Source organism: Pseudorca crassidens, chromosome 1 (genome assembly GCF_039906515.1).
Source record: "Pseudorca crassidens isolate mPseCra1 chromosome 1, mPseCra1.hap1, whole genome shotgun sequence".
Classification (NCBI taxonomy): Eukaryota; Metazoa; Chordata; class Mammalia; order Artiodactyla; family Delphinidae; genus Pseudorca; species Pseudorca crassidens.
The window spans coordinates 91,366,972-91,390,654 of NC_090296.1; the positions used below are offsets into that span (position 1 = coordinate 91,366,972).

At 43.3% G+C, this 23,683-nt stretch overlaps 1 long non-coding RNA gene across 1 annotated transcript; it reads right to left on the bottom strand.

Annotated features, from left to right (window-relative positions):
- Window positions 1-1,979: 1,979 nt before the first annotated feature.
- On the bottom strand, window positions 1,980-11,435 carry LOC137230780 (uncharacterized). The gene is made up of 2 exons (XR_010946254.1): window positions 11,208-11,435; window positions 1,980-2,633 (listed from the first exon to the last, which is right to left on the bottom strand). It is a non-coding gene; the product is annotated as an uncharacterized lncRNA (long non-coding RNA).
- Between the last annotated feature and the right edge of the window lie 12,248 nt (window positions 11,436-23,683).

Sequence of the window (23,683 nt, forward strand, 5' to 3'; positions counted from 1 at the left end):
AGCCCCGGCCGCGTGCCCATGTCCCGGGCCTCTCACCTCCTTGAGCGCCTCTCTGTGGTCTTCTGCTGGGTTCTCCTAGAAGCCGACTCTTGGATAAGGACACAGAGATGCTCCTTGGAACACTGAAAGGGGAGTCAGGGAGTGAGATGGGAGGAGAAGAAAGCCAATGAAGGGTGTGGTAATGAGCAGGTGATTGCAGTGGTAATTGAGGCTCGACCACTGGAAGCCTCTGGAATAACATGCAGCACAGGCTTCATCATGGGTTCACACAAGGACAAGGATGCTAGCGTATTTAGCCACCAGCGACTCTCAGGCTCTCTGGGACGTTAACTCCCTGGTGTGTGGGCGGGGCCTGCTCCTCAACCCAAGAAAGCAGAGAGCTACAGGTGGTGCTCGCCTAGAAAGCCAGGGTGCGCAGGGAAATCGGGGGCACTAAGGGGCATGGCAGGGCCTGACCAAGTGGCTACGCCCATGACCAGGAGCCCTGGGACTTCTCAGGGCCCTACTCAGGACCCACACATGCAGCCAGGATGCACAGAGGCATTAAGAACCCATGGAGTGGGCTTCCCTGGTGGCGCAGTGGTTGGGAATCTGCCTGCCAACGCAGGGGACACGGGTTCGAGCCCTGGTCTGGGAATGATCCCACGTGCCGCGGAGCAACTAAGTCCGTGAGCCACAACTACTGAGCCTGCGCGTCCGGAGCCTGTGCTCCACAACGGAAGAGGCCACAACAGTGAGAGGCCCGCGCACCGCCCACGCACTGCAACTGGAGAAAGCCCACGCACAGAAACGAAGACCCAACACAGCCAAAAATAAATAAATAAATAAATAAATAATAAAAAAAAGAACTCATGGAGTAAACCTTTTAGGCAGGCACTGGTGGGGAAGACAGAAGCTGGCGGATCAATTCTTTGCTCTCTCTCGCCTCAGGGTCAACTGTCCCGAGATCCAATTTATACCTCTTCTTAGAAAATGACCTCATGAGATGAAGCGACTTAGGGGAGGCTGGCTCTACAGTCCATCCCCACCTCACCCCTCCTGCCTCACTGCCCTCTGCCCTCATTCCTGCTCCCTGGAATTATGTTGTTCCAGTAAGCCTGGGCTTCTGGGGAAGCCAGGCTAAGACAATAGGGTAAATTTCATATTAATTCCAATCTCCATCACTCTACCAACCTCACAGAGACTATATCTTACTGAGTGCTGAGAGGCACGATGGAGAATATCTAATCATGTGTGACCTGTTAAGAAGGTAAGACCTTCTAAGTTATCCAGGAGAAAGTATTAGGTCCAGGTACATGGGTATCCCTAGAATGGGAAATACAGCTCCTGGAGACAATGGTCCACAAATGCAAAAACCCCACTTCCATGGAGGCAACCTAAGTGTCCATCGACAGATGAATGGATAAAGAAGATGTGACACATATATACAATGGAATATTACTCAGCCATAAAAAGAAATAAAATTGAGTTATTTGTAGTGAGGTGGATGGACCTAGAGTCTGTCCTACAGAGTGAAGTCAGTCAGAAAGAGAAAAACAAATACCGTATGCTAACACATATATATGGAATCTTAAAAAAAAAAAAAAAAGGTTCTGAAGAACCTGGGGGTAGGACAGGAATAAAGACGCAGACATAGAGAATGGACTTGAGGACACAGGGATGGGATGGGGAAGGGTAAGCTGGGACGAAGTGAGAGAGTGGCATGGACACATATACAACCACCAAATGTAAAATAGATGGCTAGTGGGAAGGAGCTGCATAGCACGGGGAGATCAGCTCCGTGCTTTGTGACCACCTAGAGGGGTGGGATAGGGAGGGTGGGAGGGAGACGCAAGAGGGAAGAGATATGGGGATATATGTATATGTATAGCTGATTCACTTTGTTATGAAGCAGAAACTAACACACCATTGTAAAGCAATTACACTCCAATAAAGATGTTAAAAAAAAAAACCACTTCCCCAAATTAAAGAAATTAGAATTCATGGAGAAACTGGGAGATTGAATTTAATGGCTTCCTGGACTGGAGCTAGCAGCAGTATCTGTGCAGCCTGGCCATTTGATACTGTCTACAACAACTCCGGGCCACCCTTGCCGCTAACCAGTGGAAAACAAGGATTGCATGATGGAAAGTGGTCCTTAAAAAGTATATATATATATACATAAGGAAGCAGACAAGCCATTAACTTGAAGTGTTTCAAGACTAATTTCAGTTTTTGAGATTTTAAACACAATCTGAAAGAGAAAATAACTGTCTTCTTTTATCTGGGAAGGCAGCAGCTATCAGGACACATAACTGTCCTGTATCTGTGGCGCTGAGGCATCAATCCCGTAGCCCAGCTCACTGGTCCTGGCACTGAGATGACGCTCCTGATCTCAGTCTGCTTCCACCCCAGCTGGGGCTTTCCTGCTGCTTGCACTCCAGGAAACACCCTCTAAAAAATGAATAATACATCATTTTGTTTCTGTGAGGACGCGTGTCACTCTTTCACTTGCCAAAGTACAGATGAATATTCAGTGAGGATTGTGGCCTCCAATGCCTGTCACGAATGGGCAGGGGCAGCAGTGACCCATGTGAATGTGATTTCAGAATACTCCTCCTGCCCCGAATTCACCAGAGGAAGACACCAGAAACCTGCGGAAGAGGAAATTGCCATTTATAAAACGTCTATGCGCCATGCTCTGCAGTAGAGCCTTCCCATAGTGTCCCTGGGGTGGGCAAAATTTCTCTAGAAGCCCCAGAGAGCAAATATTTTAGGCTGTCCTAATACCCTAACCTTGCCACTGTAGCACCAAAGCAGCCACAGATACTAAATACACGAAGGGGCGCAGCTGTGTTCCCATAAAACTTTATTTACCAAAACAGGATCTGGCCAGCAGGCTGCGGGTTCTGTCCCCTGGGCTAGCTTACATCATTGCTTAGTTTCATAAGCACTCACCGATGGTAAGCACTGTCCTCCTGGTGGAGTTTCTCTTCAAGTGCAATCGCTCTTGAGAGAAATTACTCAGCAGATCCCAAATGTCTTAGCATGATTTAATTTATCATCCACTCTTCTGGAGATAAGTGGGAGGAGGAGAAACAGCTCTCCAGAATAAATGCAAGTACCAGGAGGGGGAAAAAGAAAGAGGGAGAAGAAAGGGCAAGGTGACAAATCGTGAGACCTATGGTGAGGTGGGAAGGAGGGGAGAGAAGGGATTTAAGGACAAATTGTTACAGGGTTCCATCATCCCAACTTTGCAGGACACCTGTAGGCAGTATCACACCATGGTTAAAAGCATGGTCTGGAAGTCAACTGCTTTGACATAACTGGCTCTGCTTCTGAGAGGTGGTGGGACCTTGGGCATTAGATTTCTCATCTGTCAAGGGGGGATTCATAAGATTGAAGGGAGGATTAAATGAGATAATTCATGGAAAGGGCTTGGCAAAGTCCCTGGCGTGATGTAAGCACTCAAAAAAGGCCGGCTGTTACCATCATTAATTACCTAGAATGAGTCCAAGGAAGTAATGGCTATCAGAACAGAACGGCACTGTAAGTTCACAAATGCTCTTAGTGAATATTCCATACAGCGCCTGTCTCAGAAACTTATCAGAGAGTCCACTGGAGTGTCTGAACTAATAATAATCATCAGTATTGGCATACACTCAGACATAAGTTCCTGCATAAGCCAGGAATCCATCAAACCTTGCCCCGAAGAAGTCTCCCTTCCCCAGTTTTGTACACTTAAACGTGTTATGTCTTAGCAGTTGATTGCTAACACTATACGGAGTGCGTCTGTGATCCAACCTAAATGCTGAGGCTTGTTTTTCCAGTCATTTATTATAAGCATGCTTTCTTGAGGGCTTACTGAGGCTTGAGCAGAAATACAAGAGAGTACAAATTAGATAAAATATAGTGTTTAAGGTACACAAGACTAATTGCTTTTTAATTCCATTTGTGTGAAACCCAGTGAGACCCTGTTCACAGCTCTCGAACCTAAGGGGTCAACACATGACAAGAGCATTTAAGATGGGAAATCAAGTTTCTAAGCAAAAGTGTAGCCACCACCAGAAAAACAGAAAAATGAGAATTGGAAATCGAATGTTTCCTGGGCTTGAAATGCTCATTTATAGTGGAGCCCCGCTGGCCTCATCAACCCCTCCCAGCCTTTAAGAATCCATACATGTTCCGCCTTCTCTGGGAAGTTTGTACCCACAACTCCAGTCTGTACTGGTTTCTGGCTCCTCTCACTGCCCACAGGACAAATAGCAATGGTTCTCCATCCTGGATGCACATGAGAATAATCCAGGGAGCTTTTAAAGAATACTAACGCCCAGGCCCTCCTCTAAGGAATCTGATTTAATCAGTCTAGGTAGGATCGGCATAGCTTTTAACATTTTATTGATATAAAATATTACATACAGAAAGTGCACATGAGTGTTTAGCTTGATACATATTCACAGTGGAACACGCCCATGTAACCAACACACGGATCAAGACACAGAACGTTACCACCACCCCAATGTCCCCTCGTGTACCCTTCCAGACACACTCTTACTAGGGTAAGCACTTTCCTGACTTCTAATAGCTTAGGCGGAATATTTTTGTCTTTGACATTAACAGAACCATAGAGTATGACTTTTATATTTAAATAAACGTCTAAATTTCGGAACAGTTCAGATTTGCAAAAAAAAAAAAAGAAGCGTAGACAGTACAGAGTTCGAGTGTACCCCACACCCAGTTTTTTCTGTTGTTAGCAACTTACATTGCAATGGTCCACTTAACCGTGACACTTTTTTATCTGGTTGCTTTCACTCAACATTATACTAAAGAGATTTATCCACATTGTTGCATGTAGTTGTCGATCTTTCATTCTCATTGCTAAGCAGTACTCTATTACGCGAATAATCCATAATTATTTATCCATACTGCTGATATGCATTTGGACAGTCTCCAGTTTGGAGCTCTTACAAGCAGTGCTGCTATGAACATTCCAGTAGGCATCTGTATTTTTAAAAAGCTCTCCAGGGATTCTAATGTGCAGCCAGAACTGGAAACCACTCATATAATCTAGGCCAAAGAATTCATTCCTCCTGGGGTTTGTTGTCCTGTTATTTCTTATCCCTCAGTCTTTTCTCCTCCGTGGTGGGGTGGGGGGTTGGGGCAAAGCGTGGTGTTCTCGTGCTCCCCACAAGACACAGGACAGTGCCGGAGCCAAACAGGTTTTCAACAAATACTTGTGTGTTGATTCATCAATTGATGATGCTTTCCTATTTCACAACACCCTTTGCTCCAGGTTTGCAACCATTTCTGTGCTGCAGCGTCTCTCCTGCTGATGCAGCAAGCTGTGCAGTGCCCACCTTTACTTCATCTGACCTGAAACAAGCCTTCTCTCCGGTCTTCACGAGCCGGGTCCTGAACGTGCATCTTTGGGACACACTTGAAAGAGCAAATCTTGAGTACCAGTTTAAGAGGAGGCAGGATGTACAATGAGCCCAGGTCATCCAGGTGGTGATACATTAGTCATTTGCCATTTTTCCTTTGTATATTGTTTCTCAACTTTCCTGACTTTTCTAAAGGGTATTTATCTTTTCCTCATTGATTTTTTGATAGCAGCTTTTCATATAAGGAAATCAACCCTTATTTTCCTACCATATATGTTGCACTTATTTTCAATGTGCTGTTTGCCATTGAATTCTGTATGTGGTGTCCCCTTGGAAGCCTCACATCAAAGCCTTTTTTCCCCTTCTCTGGCCCTCCACAGGGCCCATGCATGCAAAGCTGTTATGTGCCTGGCATCGCGAACATTCCAACCTTTTCTCAGTGGGACGTCAGACCCTGATTTCTCCTGGGAAATGAGGCTGTGCCACTGCTGAGTTTATCTATAGATTAGTTTCCTGTGGTAACAAATTACCATAAAGTAGGTGCTCAAAACAACAGAAATTTATTGTCTCAAAGTTCAGGAGGCCAGAAGTCCCAAATCAAGGTGTTGGTGGAAGCTCTGAGGGAGAAACCATCTCATGTATCCACCACCTCTTCTGTTTCCCCCTAAGAAGGAGAGATGCTTGAGGGCAGAAAGCATATCTTACTCTCCCCCATCTCTGCCTTGTGTACCGAGCACACAGTGGGTCATCCGGAGATGTTTGTGGTTAGTTTGATGGGCCACACTGAGTGCTGCGAGCTGGCTTACTGTGCTCTTATAGCTTCTCGCTCATTTTTTATTTGTGTTGCTCCTCTTGAAATTCTTCTGGAGCATATGTTCTCCTAGCATTTCTCCTCATCACTCCATATCACCCACCTGTACTCACCATTAAGGAACCACTCAGACATGTCCATGGCCCACCGTCCTCACACGCCCTGCTGGGTGGGGCTGGGTCACACGAGCACAGCTCTGAAGGAGTGAGTCAGCTATGCTGCAAAGCTCCAACACTGGAAATCTCACCTTGGCCCTTGCCATTGCTCTTGTGCCTACATTATTGCACAAGCATGTTTCCCGCCTATTTGGGACATGGTACATCTACCTGAAAACTGACAATCTTGACCTGCCCAATCACAGAGATGAACTTAAGTTCTTAACTCAGGGATCTAAAAAAACATAAACAACTGAGACATGATGGAGAAGGCCAAAGTATCCCAGTTCCAACCCCCAAACAGATGGTAATGAAACCAGCTAGTGTCCAAAGAGTGAGCCAGATGGCTGGATACACTTCTCGCAAAGCCTGATATATAAGATGACAATTGGCTTTCAGATTCCTCATGTCTCTGGTGAGATATGATGAAGGATTTGCTTTAAGCATATTCCTGCATTCTTGGTACAGTAGCATTTAGGACTGCTAGCCAGTATGCATGGTAAAAACTGACAACTCTGGTTTCTCTCTCCAAGCCACCCTCCCTGCTGTGACCAGAGGTCATTCTGAACTGTGACCATTCTGTGAACTCAAACGGCCCAAGGCTCCTCACGTCATACGAGGCCGTGCAGAATGCAGCCCAAGCTTCCTCTAGAGAAATGGGTCACTCTGTGCTCCTCACCCACACTCTAGCCACAGCCTCCACTGCCCATCACCCACCAAACACAGGGGCTGTCACTGCTCCATGCCTTGGTTCATGCTGTCCCCTACCTATATTCCACCTTCTCTTAGCCTGCTGGAAAATGCAACGAGCTATATATATATACATATATATATGTGTATATGTATATATATATACACACATATTCACACACATAGGTTAGGGCTAGGGTTAAAGTTATGGTTACGGTTATATATATATATATATATATATAAATATATATATTTATTTCCTCTATGCTACATTGTAATGAATCAGAACTAGAAGTGATGGTAAACTGTTTTGGGGTGTTTTTTTTTTTTGATGGGGAGGATAAGAGCAAGTGTTACAAAAATATTCATAGCCTGTGGGCATGGAAGAGCTTCAGGGAATTCTGGGAACACATCCGACCACAGCCTCCTACCTCCCCCGTTCATGCTGCTTAAAGTGTGGGTGCAGCCCGAGCCCACTGGTGACAGAGGCTGGGACGAGTATAACACCTGCCTACTCACCATCAGGGCTACGTCACGAACTCCTGTTGTGTTAACTAACCAAATATCCCAAAATCAGGCTCCGAGCTCACCTGAGGGCTGTCACTAAAGCTTTACTTACCTAAAGTACAACATTATGAACCAGCCGATTTGAGTTTTAAAAGGTGAATTTTAAAAGTTAATCTGCACCACACACAGTCCGGGTTCTTACTCCATCTCTCATCCTACCTGGATTTGACTCCCCATCGCCCTTGCCCCTCCCTGAGCCTCACAGTATCCCTTATGCCCTCCTTTGCCCTTATCTCACCCTTCATGGGGTGAGCAGTAGAGTTGTGGTAAAGAAAGAACTGGTTTGAAGGGAGGAGGCGAGGAGTGCAATGATGCTTTGTGCATGACTATTATTTGGTAGTTTCTTTAAAGATAGAAGTTTAATTGTTTTTCAATCAAGTCAAACTATTCTCATATCAAATTATCTGAATCAAGATGTCATGTGACACGAGAAAGGAAAACAGTAATTTCTGTGGCCAGGGGATGGGGCTGGGGGACGCTAAATTTTCAAGCTATATGATTAACACCTTTTGTATTTTGTGCTGGGTGCATGCGTTACCTTTTCACCAAAACATAAATAAGGGTTTTTTTTGTTTTGTTTTGTTTTTTTAAGGTTATATATGCCCTTAACAGATCCACTACACCCAGGTCCTAGAAAATACTGCATGCCAACTCCAGGAGGGCATAAGGTTAAATATCCAATTAATTCCAATGTATTTGTGCCACAACTTCTTTTTTTTTTTTTCGGTACGTGGGCCTCTCACTGCTGTGGCCCCTGCTGTTGCGGAGCACAGGCTCCGGACGCGCAGGCTCAGCGGCCATGGCTCACGGGCCCAGCTGCTCCATGGCATGTGGGATCTTCCCGGACCGGGGCACGAACCCGTGTCCCCTGCATCAGCAGGTGGACTCTCAACCACTGCGCCACCAGGGAAGCCCTGCGCCACAACTTTGTTGGAGATGCAAATTTGAAAGTTCTCTTAGAAATGTGTCCTCTTTTCTAGTATTAGAGGTAGAGTCTAGAACTGGTTGTGAACTTGTAAATAACAATTGAACATAAGAGATAGGTTCAACATCACTTCCTACAGGAAGCCAAGAAATTATACAAATATGTGTCTGAGAAGCAAAGCCATGTTTAGGAATGCAAACTCATGTTTCCTGATTGGTGAATAATTATTACAGTCCTGTAACTCGACATACACAGCCAGCAATCTTCAATAGTAGAGTTTATTGGCTTATTTATTTTTCAGAAACGAAACGAGCAAAATATAACATGCTGCAAATTTGTTTCATTTGCTCTCTTCAATCAACTCCAGATGAGCTGTTAAGAGTGTTGCTCTTTTATAGGCTATCAATAGTTTTTCCATCAAAAAGCTATTTTAATTCATTATTGACGCTTTTCAAAAACGCCACTATCTAGCCACCACCTGATCGATGGCAGAGGATAAAAGAGAAAACATCTGAGGAAATGGGAGACATGAATTCTGTGAGTACAACCATTGCTTTTGTTTTAATAAGGCCCATTAAATGATCTCTGATGATGCAAGTAAAGTCAGCAACACCTCTACTACCCATCAGCACACTGGGATCACCAGCAGAAATTCTCTCTACACACACCGTCTTTGCTCTCCTGAAACCAGACAATGTGGCTAAGAATTATGCTTTAAGGCTCAAGAGCCAGACTGAAATGCTCCACTCGCTCCTAGCTAATCACCTTAGCCAACTGTCTTAACTTTTCTGCCTCAGTTTCCTCATCTGTAAAATGGGAAGAACAGTTGTATCTCTTATGGGATAGTTACGTGGGGTAAATGAGACAATGCATGTCAAGAGCTGGGCAGCAAGTGAGTGCTCAGTAAATATTACCTATTATAATTATATTGCAATACAACAACTGGACTTGGCACTATTATATCTGAAAACTTTCCTATCTAGGTGCTTCTCCATTTCGCCATGGCCTCATCGACGATCCGATCTGTGCGTGGAAAGCATATTTCTGTTGATCCCTGTTCCCCACGTTTCGCTGGCTCATTCTGCCTCGGGTCTTTCCCATGTTTGGTATCCAGAAATTTACATCTGAACAACCTGGAGACATGGACTCTTTAATATCTCCTCCTCTGCTCTACTCCGATACTGCTCTTAAGCACAGGCAGAATAGCGAGGGCCAGGGCGGGCTAAAGGAGGTCCCAAACCTCCCCTCGTCCCTAGTCATCCCTCATCTCTGGAGAATGCCTGAATGGACACCATTGGCTCCGTTAAATCTTCAGTTAAAAGGAGAGAAAAGGAAAAAGGAAGTGGAATTAAAGCTCTCCTAAAAGGAAATGAAACATGATTTTACCTTGTTCCTTCCAATCTACCCCAAACTCAAGTTTAAGACATGGTTGAAAAATATGGCACATGGCGGATTGTGTAGCCTGTGACTTAAGAACCAAATCCACAGAGTTTACTTGCAATACTTCACCAAAAACAGACATACGAATTACCTTTTCCCTTCTGCCTACACAAATCCTACACATCATTCAAAACTGTTCTACAAATACTTCATCCAGGAACAAACGCTCCCGTCTTTTTTAAATGCCCATAATGCCTTGTAACTTGATTCTGGCCTTTCTTAATTCCTGCCTTGTTTTAGGTTATTTGTGTGTTACAGGTCTTGGTGACTATGCTCTAACTTTTCCACTGGGCTGTCAGAAACCTGAGGTCAGGGCTGCCGCCTCTATTGCTCGTCCGCAGCTCGTCATCCATGTTCATTTTCATGTTGTGTCATCCTTATTGCTCCAGCCTGCATCAACAGTGACTTTATATCAGCACAGCCTCAGAAACCATGACACAAACCAAGAAATAATCAATGGCATAGTTTTGAATAGTGCAACTAAAATGGATTACCCGCTCCTAAGCACAGAGAAACAATTACAGCTGGAGCTGCTATGCAGGAGAGGGCTGATGTTCAATAAGGTGAAATAGGAAATCTCATGAAGCTACAGAAATTGGTTATCTATTCTTAGCTCCAACCTGGAAGTGACTTTTTCACACAAAGGGATGCAAACCTCATTACTAACCACAGTCCTTAGAAATTCAGCTTCTGGCCCCCAAGCTGCTCCTCCTTACAAAGGGAATGCAGCAGTCTAATCCATCTCTTCTTAGAGCCACAAAACTCAGAAATCTTATGACCCATAGGCAGCATGTTGGAGAAATATCGAAGGGAAACAAGGTCTTCTAAAAAGTACATCTGATGGACTCAGAGCCAGTGACAGCACAGCCAGAAAGAGCATTTTCTTCTCATCAGCTTAAGTATACCTCAAAGCACATGTCATTCAGGGCTGTAGAGACAATGTCTCTCAGACTTTATTCCAGCTTCTTTCCCCTGCAGTATTTGGAAGATTTACAAGGGACCCAGAAAGTAGGGGCAAGTCCTTATTTCTCTAATGACTTCCTCTGTCATATTTAAGATTTATGTCCACCTGATCCCTTGAAGTCTGACTGCTCAAAGCAGAGAGCCCATGCCCATCCTGCTCAGGTGCTCCAGTGACCTTTACCTCAGAAGTCTTGCCCGTCCCAGAGCTCTGCTGGGAGCAGGGCATGGGTCCCAACTGCTCTCCAGATTAAACAGCCTCCAGACCTTCTTAATAACTGGGATGTCCCTGCTCTCACCTTGTCCTTGAGACGCTCCCTCTGCATCTCTCTTCTCCAGAACACCCAACACCACTTCTGTGACGAGCTCAAGATTTTAAAACACGTTTGAAGAGTTTTGGACCTCAAGCAGCTTCTTCTCTCCGCCTATGCAAAAGTTTCCAAGGTAAAGAAATAAGAACAACCTTGTTTCCCGTCTGAAACAGGGAAGGAGGAGAAAAAATTGGAAAACTCACACCAGTTGATACATCAGTCCTTTATTCTGCCATAAATAAAGACTGTAATAAAGGCAAGAGCAAGATGCAGATATCCCAGGGCAGGTGGGAGCTTTTCAGATAAGAGCAACATGAGACAGGTGGAAAAGAAACCAGCTTGGACCAGAGCTAGTCTAGTAAAAAGTTATCTCCAAGTTCCTTAGGGAGGAGGGAAAAGAGAAAAGGGCAGAATCTGCTATATATCTTTCCTTTGCAGCTTGCAGTCTATACATAAGAACAATGAGCGGTGGTTCAATTCATTCTCCACAATACATTTACCATCTTCATAAAACCCAAGGTACAGAATCCTTTCTAAAAGTGTTAGAAACAGACATAGATTTGGACGATGCACACTTGAACACCAGAGTCCAAATAAGTGGACAAAACCAAATAAGCAATGCCCCCTAAGAGGACTGGCTTAACCCCAGATTATTTCCATCTCTATGTGCAGAATATGAAAAATCACAGTTTTTGAAAGGGGATCCAGGTGACCGGGTGAGACTTTTGCATGACATAGACAATTTGAAAAATATCAGATGCATTTATCCAATTTATCACGCTACTCAGTTACTAAGGAAATGGATTCTGGAAGTCGGCCAGCCGTGCTTAACCCAAAGATTTGTGCTTTCCAAAAAGGAGTGAAGATGAACCTAGTTTATCTTTCCCATCTCAGACACAACCTACACAGGCAGAAGTTTTCGAGCCATAATATACTGTCCCCAAGCTTCTTTTTCATTTTCCCTAACTGTTGGGCAAACGGTCCTGGATGAAACAACCAAAGAATCTTAAACAGGTGTGGTAAACAGGCAAACAGTCTGCACACACGTGGGGAAATAATGTATAACTTTTTATTATGCAAGTAATCATGTAATGCTTGTTTGTTGTTAAACCAAAAAACCTAGAAGTTATATGGGTAAGCCAATAGTAGAAATTAAGAATTGCCTATTATCCTACCACCCAGTAATAACCACTATTAACATCTTGGTATAAATTTTTCCAGACTTTTTTTCATATGTACACATAAGTAGACTATATATCTAATTTTTACAAGATTAGGGTCATTGTACATGCTATTCTGTAACCTATTTTTTCATTTAGGAGTATACTTTTATGTAAACAAGTTTCTATTTAATCATTTTAATACTGACGGAGCACTCCATTGTACCATAATTTATTAGAAAATGTAGGTTACCTCCAGTTTTTTGACATTATAAACAATGCTACAATGAATGAATATACTCTAGACGCATTTCTGGCCAGTCCCTTCGGAGAAATTCTTTAAAAAGGAATTTGAGGTCATGCTGTTCAGATTTCATAGTTGTTTTGATGTACAAAACTGCCCTTCAGAAGAGCTGTTCCAATTTATACTCCCACCTGCATGGTGTGGGTGAGTGTCCAAAGCATTAATCTTAATGCTGTGCAGTAAATGCACTGACAGACCCAACTTCTTACGGCTGTCAGGATCTGAAGCCCTAACAACACATTGTCCATCATTTGCAAAGGAGCATACCTGAGAAACAAAATATGATGATAAGTAATATACATGTGTTCAATCAAAACAAAAATCTTCAGGAGATTCTCATTTGGCAATGAACTCTTAAATCACGTTCTATTTTTAAGTACGTAGTTTAATCTAGTCACCGTGTGAGTCTCAGTTTCTTTATCAACTAGATGTTCTCTAAGGTCCCTTCTGTTCCAAAATACACGGTTCCATGCCACAACGGGAGAGAAAAAGGCCCCGGACCCCTGGCTGGGAACCAAAGGCCCTTCGTGTGGCCCAGCTTCCTCTCTAGCCATCCCTCCACCGGTTCCTGCAGGAGCATCTTCCTGCCCGCTTGCTGTTTCCCAAGGGAGCCAGGTCACTTCTGAATTCCGTGTCTTTGGACACGCTATCCCCTCTACCTTAGAATATCACCCTCCTTTTCTATCTCCTGTGGCAAATTCTTCCGTCCTTCAAGGTCCAACCCCAATAGCACTTTCTCTGTGAATCTTTTTTGGGATCCCCCCACCAAAGTCAGTCTTTGTTTTTCCTACGTCACCCCGTTTCTGCCTGTCTTACACCATCATGCGACGATCTTCTTATGTCTGTCCCTCCCATGAGACTGTGTGCTCTCTGTATTTCCTGGATTAAGAACTGTGATGTGCATATCCAATGTGCTTTTAATAAGTACTTGATAAATGTGCAAATGAGCGCACAGGTTACAATTCTTCTGAGTCCATCTGTGACATCGCCAAAAACTTCAGAGATTTACTCAAATCTACATCAACTTGAAGACTGTTATTTTGCACATCTAGGTGTCAGGGTTTCTTCCGGGATTTATCCCAGATCCAGGCTCCTCTCAAGAGTATGCTCTTCCGTCCTTCTTAAGAACAAGCACCTACTACTAGCTCCCATTCTTGGACTGGGAAAGAGAGGGATTAAACCCAGCCCATACACACAGTGCCATAGGACCAGCCAGGGACTCTCTGCCATCCACGCAGAGGGTTCCAGGGAGAGAAGGGAGGTTTGCAGCGATTCTAGTTGAGCAAAGCTGGTCTGGTAAGTGTAATGGGACAGAGTCTTTGCACGCCCTTCCAGCAGCGACTATAGCATGACAGGGAAAATAAATGAGAGGGGATTAAAGGGGGAAATGTATTTCTACTCCTATCAACTGTATCTCACAGGACTCAGGCAAGGGCCCAATGTGAATTGCCCTCAAGCCGTGTGAACATCTGCAGGTACGTCAGGTAACGCTTTAGAAGTGCTAACACTGCACACGCAGTTCCCAAGGACACTCCCCTCCTGCTAATTTTCACACAGCAAAACTATGTGAAAATTAGATTCCCAGCTGTTCTTCGATAGATTTTAATCAAAGATCTGTTTCTCTTTTTGCCATGAAACTGTAGCCTCACCAAACGGCCGTGGCCAGAGCGGGGCTGCCACTGAGCCTCGGGGAGCGGCAAACCCTGATGTGGGAAGCTGGCCTTCCAGGAGTTGAGATCCTACCTTCAAAACTGCCCTCGAGGCCTGCAGTGAGATTAGCCCAGAACTCTGAGGCATGAGGTATGACGGTTGAAGGCGAAGCTTCCAGTGTTTGATACCCCAGGCTTGAAATCAGCTCAGCCATTTTCTGTGTGACCCTTGACAAGTTACTTAGCCTTTTTTGAGTTTTTGATACCTCTTTTATAAAATGACTCACTCTCTCACTGTATACAAGTCTCTTCTCAAATATCTGCTCCTGAGAGAAGCCCTTCTAGACCACTCAAAAATGGTACTTCCTGCCACTCTCCATCCCCTCGGCTAGCTTTAGATGCCTCCTGGCATTTGTTACTCTCTATATTCTGTTAGTATTTGTTCATTGTCCTCCATTAGTAGGGAAGCTCCAAGAAAACAAGGTCTTTGTCTCACTCTAGAAAAGTTGCCGGCACATATTAGGAACTCAGTAAATACTTGCTGAATGCCTGAATGGGAATAGTGATTGTACCCATCATCAGATTGCTATGGGGATTAAACGCACAAAAATTGTTTAGCATAAGGGCTTCCCTGGTGACGCAGTGGTTGAGAGTCCGCCTGCCGATGCAGGGGATATGGGCTTGTGCCCCGGTCCGGGAAGATCCCACATGCCGCGGAGCGGCTGGGCCCGTGAGCCATGGCCGCTGAGCCTGCGCTCCGCAACGGGAGAGGCCACAGCAGGGAGAGGCCCGCGTACCGCAAAAAAAAAAAAAAGAAAAAAAATTGTTTAGCATATCGCTTAGCATATTAGAAGCTCACAGTGTATGATAACTCTAAGTTTTAATAACACTAATAATAAACATTCCATCCCTAGAGTCATTTTTTAAAATCAGTAGTGGCAATATGACTTCATGTAGTCCTGTTTTATATTCTTTAATGAATAACCCAGCTTCTCCCAAAAAAAGGATTTTAGGTAGTTTACAAAAATATGTAAAACTAGCTGTACCAACATAAGTTACATTATTCTGGAATATTTTTACAGTTGTCAATACATTTTTAATGTGTTTTACTTGCTTACTCATATATTTCACGGCAAACACAATTAACAATCTCATTCTTCTCATACACAACACTTAATGAGACTAGCGATCAAACTTTAGAGAAAGAAGCATTCAGCTGTCCCCAACAAATTGGTCTCTTGCCCCACTGTGTGAGCACCCTTGCTGAGCTGGGCTCATTCTCTGTCCTGCCAGCTTCGCATCTCCATCTGAGGAAAGCAGCTCTTATAAAATACAATAGGTGTCAACGAGTGTTCTGGAATACAGTTTCCCACAATGACAGTATTTAATGGGCTTAATGTATTTAATGACTCTCCACTATGGTGTACTGCAAAGCTCACAGCTGTAACCTGTTTCCTGTTTTTCCCTTTCATTCCCTTTACAGTGTGTAGATCTTTGTGTTCAGTGTTCCCATGTGGTTAGTTCTATAGAGTTTCACTCGTCTTCTCATTTCCATTTATTCTTCTCATCCCGCAGTGGCCTCTGTCCATATGTGTCATCTTGATCTCTGCTTTACTACCACATTTGCCTTTCTTATCAGGCTCCCAGAGTCTTTAGATGCGATTTAGTTCTTTTTTACACTTCTTAAATTATTAGATTAAGCAAATATATGTCAAAAATTCATAAAATTCCTTAATTAAATTAATAAAGGCTCAGATAGGAACCTTTGATTTAACTGATAAATCTTCAGAAATGTGTTTACTTTTTCGTAAACAATTTTGTACCTGGTATTGTCCAAGACAGATGACACGTTGAATATTATATATTGTAGAAATTCTAAGCTTAACTCAAATTAGCTCAATAAAGCCTCAGAAATGCGTATTGTTTATAAATGGACCTAATCTGAATCTTCACTATGATAGTTTATAACAGGCTTGCTTTCTACATGATCACCAGAAGTTTGCACCAGTTGAAGTGGTCAAGAGAAAACTTCATCTGGCTGAACCTTGGGAAAACACTCTAGCATTAAATATTCAAGAAAGATTCCAGAATAGAAACAAAAACACGAGAAGAAATCACCAAGATGAGGAAATCAGGAAAAGCTAATCAGATAAAGCAAAGGGTAAAATAATTCATAACAAACAGATACCGTATTTTTCTGCGTACTTGCTAAAGTCGAGCCTCAGCCACACATCTGGCTGTAATGGGCAGAGCAAAAAGGAAAACATATTTGCTTATGAGACTCACAAACTGTCTGTTCACTCAGGAGAGTCACAGGTCTTCCTAGCAATGAAATCTTAGAAAAAATTTCCCTTGTGGGTCTTAATGGAGGGGATAATGTGTAAGGGAGTGAATTACTTCCTCAGCAAGCCCCTATACTAAATACCATGGAGAATTAAACAGGAGTGCTTCTCACAGCATCCACAGCAGCAGTAAATGTCATTACCCACAAGGCCGCTCACAAAAAGTGGTCCATGAGGAGTCGAGACAGTGGTGCCCCAGGATGCACCTCTCAATTCAGGAATAACTTTTAGAATTTTTTAAAATAATAGACTTATTTGTTCATTCAGTAAATATTTATTGAGTATTTTATGGGTCAGGTACCATGCTGGGCATTAGGGAGGAAGTACTGACAAGACAAACATCGTCCCTTCCTTCAGAGAATAACATACTTGTTGGAAAGATAGACCAACAACTACAAAACGTTGAGATGTGTGCAAGATGAGAGGACATCCAAACTCTGGATTTTCAGCTCCTTGACCTTCTCATCTCCAGTTGCTTTTTCCTCCACTTTACTACAGCCGATCTAGTCTTATTACCACACACTACCTGGTTATTACTGCATTGAGCACCACCTCCAAATCTGCTTCTGAAAACCCGATCTCTAACTCACAACTCCTCATGATTTTTTAACCTAACTGACATCCCCAAACCATCAGCCATGTTCTCATTACCCACCACTCAGTCCCCTCTTTTTATTTTCTTTCTTATTCATTTAGATCACATAGTCTATAATTTATAATCACCTCCTTGAAAATTTCCTCTCCTCCTTTATACCTCTCTCGTCTGTCAACACTTGCTTGGAACAAAACATGCCTGATGGAGTCCAGTTTATCCACACTTGCATTTTAAAACTAGAATATTACTGGAGGATAAACACACACACAAAATATAGGTGACCAGTTTCACTTTAAATTCATGATCAAAAACCCAAATAAAACACTCAACACTCCTCTTATGTTTGCCTGGTAAATTAGCTTTTCCAATATCATGAAGATTATTTCATATCATCTACCGTTTGTCTTCTCAAACCTTCCTCAAATATGAATTAAACATGATTTTTAAAATGTTCTTTATGACTAAAAAATAGAAACCATCAGATAAGAATTTATGTATCCTCTTCCCCACCTCATCTGTGAATCTATATCCATCTTCTCCATTTCTCTTGTTTCAACGGAGGAAGCAGAGCTTCTCCGACAAAAGCCCTTCTACCCTCTGGAGCTCTGGAACCCTAACCCCAGCACCTTCTCAAGGGTTCCCTTCTTTTTGTTGCATTTTCAATTCGTGCTTGTTTTTGGATCATCCCCATCAATGCACAAACATGCTAAAGAATGTCCCATGGTAAAAACAGACAAACAAAACCCCAATTCCCTCATCCAATATTCCCGTCCAGCTCCTCAATTTCTCTTTCACACACAGTAAAACAAACAAACAAAAACCCTGGGCTTTTTTCCTTCTCATGGTTTATTCCAGCTTTACTTCTACCCATAGGACTCCAGGGAAACTTCCCTCTTAAAATCACCCATGATCTCTCTGCTCTGTGTTTTGTATTTCACCTTAACCTCTAACCAGTCCTCAATGAAAACTGCCCATCTTCTGCTCTGGGAATACCACATTCCTTTGGTTTTCCCTCTTGCCTCAGTGACCCTCTTTCTGAAACTCACCTGCTGGCTCCTCTTCCTCTGCCAGGCTGCACCTCTGAGCTATGCACTCCTATATTCAACTGCCCACTTGACACACAGGTGTTGGAAGGACAGCTGGTGGCGAGAGAGATGATACCCTTGTCAGGAGGCTACTTATAGAAGTCTGGGCAACAGATGATGGTAGCAATGGATATGGAAAGGAGTGTGTTGACCCAAGAGATGTTCAGGAGAAAGAGTTATCTGGACTTGGTGATTGATAGAGGCGGCAGGGGATGGGAGAAGTAGGAATCATGGATGACAACCAGGGCAGTATCTTTCACTAAGATTAAGTTGGAAGGAAAATGGGCTGCATACAATGCAACCTTTAGAAATTTTCCAAAAACCTGCCCATGGTATCAGTGGCATTCATTGCTTCAAGAAAAGGGTACACACAGTCTAAAACAAAGGAGTTATTCCTTTACTTTGAGTTTCAAATTCAACCTGTTTTTTTCTTACCCACAGACGACGACATTTTTGAAAGCCAAGATACGTTGAAGGAGAAAGGCATTTTCTCAAATCTAAAACTCATTGTTCACATATCAAGGGTAAAGTTTGGAGTTCTGAGCATAAAACTCTACCAAGCTATCAGGTAAGCTAGGGCCTGTCACAGGTAGGGTTCTTTGAAGCTGTCATTTAGATGGAGTTTGGGGTATAAGACATTTACTGGGGCTCAGCACCCGTGAGAGGAAAGGGAGGAAGCAGGATTTGGAAGTTATAGAAGTTGAACTTCAAGGCAGGTCCAATGAAGCCTTGGTCCAACCAGTGGGGAGCTCTGAAATGAGCACTGCCTGTCAGAGTGGTCTGCTTGGGACTCAAATGGCTGGGCTTCTACACCCCTGCCTTACTTAGACGTGGGCTGCCCTGGGAACGGTGTGATCTCAGGTGAGGAGACTCTGCAGCTCAGGCAGTCCCTGAAGGGACTAAGCTGGAGGCCATTTGCTGACAGCACCCCCCATGCTGGGGCAACAAGTCCTCCCTTGAGGGGTATCTGGGAGGTACACATCCATGTCTCCTACAGGGAACTTCCGGTTTGGGGAAGAACGGGAAAAAGCGGGAGAGAAGGGCAAGAGGTGAAATATGTGTGCCCTTAGGTTCTAGAAAAAAGTAACATAGTTCTAGTTCTTTGGGAATATCCAGCCAAAGACACAGCAGACTGAGTAGCCCCGCAGTCTGGAGAGCAAGCGTCCTTTTCACAGAGACTTATGCCAACCATGCCTGCAGGTCTTAACAAAGAATGACCACAGTCACAGTACCAACAACAACCCTGGCCTGCATGGGCATGGAGTACAAGCTACTCGTATGACAGTGGTCAATCCTCTTGGTCAACTCCCCTGCTTCTCCTCTAGCTCCACACCCTCCACGACAACAACAGTGGCAGAGCTGTGACCACTTCCACCTCTACTTGCTAAGGAAGGACTTTGACGCACACGAGGTGATGTGTATAGCCTATCCCAGTATGGAGAGAAATACAGAGCACTCACTGGAGTTCCCTCTTTAAGACCAGATTCTCTTATGTTCCGTCCTTATGAGCTCTAGGGCTCTTGAGTTCCAAGCCTAGGGGAGAAACTCTAAGCCCAGCAAATTTGGAAGAATCCCTGATGAATGCCTTTAAACCAATTATTTAGAGTAAAGGAGGCATCCATCTCCCTACATAGGGGTGGCAGCCTTCACAGAGCAGACTAAGGAAAAATGATGATGCTAGCTCAAACCCTGAGGGGGTTTATTATATTAAAGTGAAGAAACTAAAGCTCCTCACTCCAGCACGTTTGAGTCAGGGTCCCCCCTCCTCTTGTCTCACTTGCCACCCCCTCAGAACACCCCAATGAAATAGAGCTAGAAGAGAAAACGACAAAGCCGGGTTGAGGCAGGCCCTTTTCCAGATCACTCATTAAACCACCAAGTACTGAAACACTTCGGAAGGCTTTTCTATCTAAACTCTGAGAACAAAGACAGAGTAAGGCTAGCACAAATGAAGTGGGTGGAACAAGGATCAAAATGCAGGCTAAAAGCAAAATTCCATTTTTTGGTAAATATAGCTAATGAAAATCCCCTATCTATTTTTTCCGCAGCTCATGGCCTGCCCAGTGCATTCAGTTTCACTGGGCACTAAACACTCTGCCAAGTTCTGGTGACATAGAACGTGCTCTCATGGAGTTACAGTGCAAAGGGAAAGGGGATGAATATTTATGTCCTATGTCTGTAATCCCACAGCCTAAAAAGCATGTGGTATCATCCCCATTTATTGAGTTTCAAAAAGAATGGAGGAGGGAGCTTTAACCCAGGTTTAGCTAATTCTAAAATTATTTCCACTCTAAAACGTTTTTTATTTTAAATCATATTTGATCTGCAAAACGCGAACCCCCCCATTAGTATTCAAAGAATTGGAATACGCCCTCCAGGAAAAGAAAAAAAAATACAATTTTTGAGAAAACTTTGAAGGCCTTCTAGGAATTCAAAATGTTTTAAATAACTTTCACCGAGTTGGACCCACACAGCAGTGAATAAGACCAATCTGAACTGGGTTGGAAACTGGAAATGTTCAGTCATACTCTCAGCCAGTGCTTGACCCTGGGCTTTTGCTGATAAACCCACTAAGGATGAGGATGTGAGAAAACTGGCAGGTACCTTTGGAATATGTGAACCACTGAGCAGACTGCTGCTCACTCACAGCCATGGCTATGGCCCCAGCTAGCAACTTCTATGATGGTTAGAGATAAAAAATGAGGGAGCTCAGTAGGCTGAGCTGAAAGCTCCTTGTCATGAGGATTCCCAGGCTACTCTCTTAGGAAAGCAGCCTGAGGGAGAGCCACTCATGGGCCAGCAGCAACTGAGACACAGAGGGCTCCCTATGACCATGCGCTTACAGGCAACACTCACTGCACCCCAGCTCTCTCAGGCTGTGCTCAACATGGTGACAATCAATCACTCATCTCATTAAGGGGTGCCCATGGGGCTTGACTCTGCCTGTTTAAATAGGAAAAAGCAACGGCAAAGTATGTGCCCTCTTCTGTAGGTATATTATATATTTTAACAAAAAGTTAAAAAATAAAAAGGTAATAATGACAAGCTGGAGTCAGAGCCTGGGACCAGCCTTAGCCACCTGCTTCCTTTCCCTTCCTCTGTCTTCACAGTAGTTGGGGCAGCCTACAAAAACCTTCATTTCAGGGTTGGGGTGCGGATAATAAAAGGCAGGGGCTGACCACCATTCCTAGCTCTCATTCCATGAAGGAAAGTTGAAATCTCTTTTCAACTGACTGATTTCACAGAGTTCCTCATTGTAGATTTTCCATATTCCCTCCAAGAGGAAGTTGGAAAGCTCAAACGTGTTTGGAGCACCAGCAGGTGGAGCTGGAGAGCGGACTGAGCCCCCTTGGTTAGGGGACACTTTAGACAAATGCTTGGGGAACTGAGCAGACAGCACTTGGATGGGACAAAAGGATCAACTTATAGAAGATGCTGTGTATTCTTATCCTGTGGACGTTGTCACGGAAAAATCATCGTGGAATTACTTATTTCATTCATTCATTCATTCATTCATTCATTCATTCAACAATAGTTAGTAGATGCCCATCACATGCCCAACACTGTGTTGAACACTGGAAATGCAGGACGAAATTAGATAGGCACAGTTTCGCCCTCACGGAAATTACATTCTGAAGAACTGGCTTAGCTTAGCAGGTAAGGACATTCCTGCACCTGAGCATTAGACAGACCTTTGTCTGCATGCTGGCTCTGACATTTAGTTGGAACTATGTAACCTCAGATCTTAGGCAATTGACTCAATCTATCATCCATAAAACAGGGGTAGAAATATCCATCCCAGTAGTTCTCAACAATCCTAGAATCACCTGGGAAATTTTTTAAAATATCCCTGCCTAAGCCACTCCCTAGATTTTGATTCAATTGATCTGGGTAAGCATCAAATCATCAATAATTTTAAAAGCCACAGATGCTTCTACTGAGCAGCCAGTGAAAACTACTCCTCTATCCTTTAGGGTTAGTGGGAGAGTTACACTGAATAGTGCACATGAATACCTCATGCTTAGTAAACATAACTTTACTGTTAGCTTTGATTCCAAACATAAAAGATGCCAACTCAGCAGAAGTCCACGTATCTGGGAGAAGACTGTGAAGGTGAAGCTGGTCAGTGAGCAAGGAAGAGCTGAAGAAGATGATTTTGACGGTTTTACTCCTCAGAAGAAAAAAACGACTACCAGTCTATACCTTGACCTCAACTCAATAACCATCTCCACACTGATTTTAACAGGTTAGCTTACTTGGCTATTTCAACAGATGGCTTGTTCTGGGCTTCTTTGTTTATTTATTTTAATTGTCGTTGTGAGTACAAACCACAGTTCAGAGTTTAATAATGTTATCAACATGAAAGAACTCAGGGAATATTGTTCCCATGAACCCTTCCAAAGAATCTACTAGAATATAAGATTTGGGCATCAAAATATCTAGAGAAACATCAACCTAAGAATGCTGGCAAGCATTAAAAATGTAGTTACTTGTAGTACCAAGACTAGATGAGGGTTAAAGGGAGAAAGAATATATTTAATGACTATATGCTCAGGCAATGCAGATAGGCTATAGCTCTTAGAATAGAAAGCGAATGGAAAGAGCATATGCAAAATCTTAAAACTCTTTTCAGCAATTATATGAGTAGTGGTGGTATCAATACCATTATTTTGAGACTCATATATGTAAATAGCACCAGTAAATGAGTAATTATGAAGCACTGGATATTCTATTGTCCCCTAAGTACTGGGACCCTTGAGAACTGGGACCCTTGAATGAGAAGTACCAGTATGAACTCATGATGTATTCTATCAAGAGGTGTGTGTGTGTACGTGTGTGTGTGTGTGTGTGTGTGTGTCTGTGAGACAGACAGAGAGAGACAATGAGCATGCCTAGCAACCCAGATTCTTAGGTCATGGTCTTGATGTACTTTGCATTTAAAAAAATAAAGAGGCATTTTGGAGAAATGGTTGGTTTGAGGTATAAGATGAGCCTAGAACATCTTTTTATATCAGGTAGTAAGAAAGCTACCAAAACTATTAAGATCATGTCAAAGGCTCTCAGAAGTCAATTTGAAGAGGCTCCCACTGGCTAAAGATGAAACAATTTGAACTTCAGAAAGGATAATAATTACAATTGGAACCCATCAAATGTAGTTAAATACCCTAATTCATAATAATTGTTTAAATAGAATTGGTTATTTGGGAAGGAAAAGAGAGCGCCAAACATCTTGAGAAGTGATAAATAAAGAAGAGTCAAGCATATACATTGTCATTGCTACCTAAACTGAGTACCCCTGGGTACCCGCAAAGTGGATGATAGAAATCAC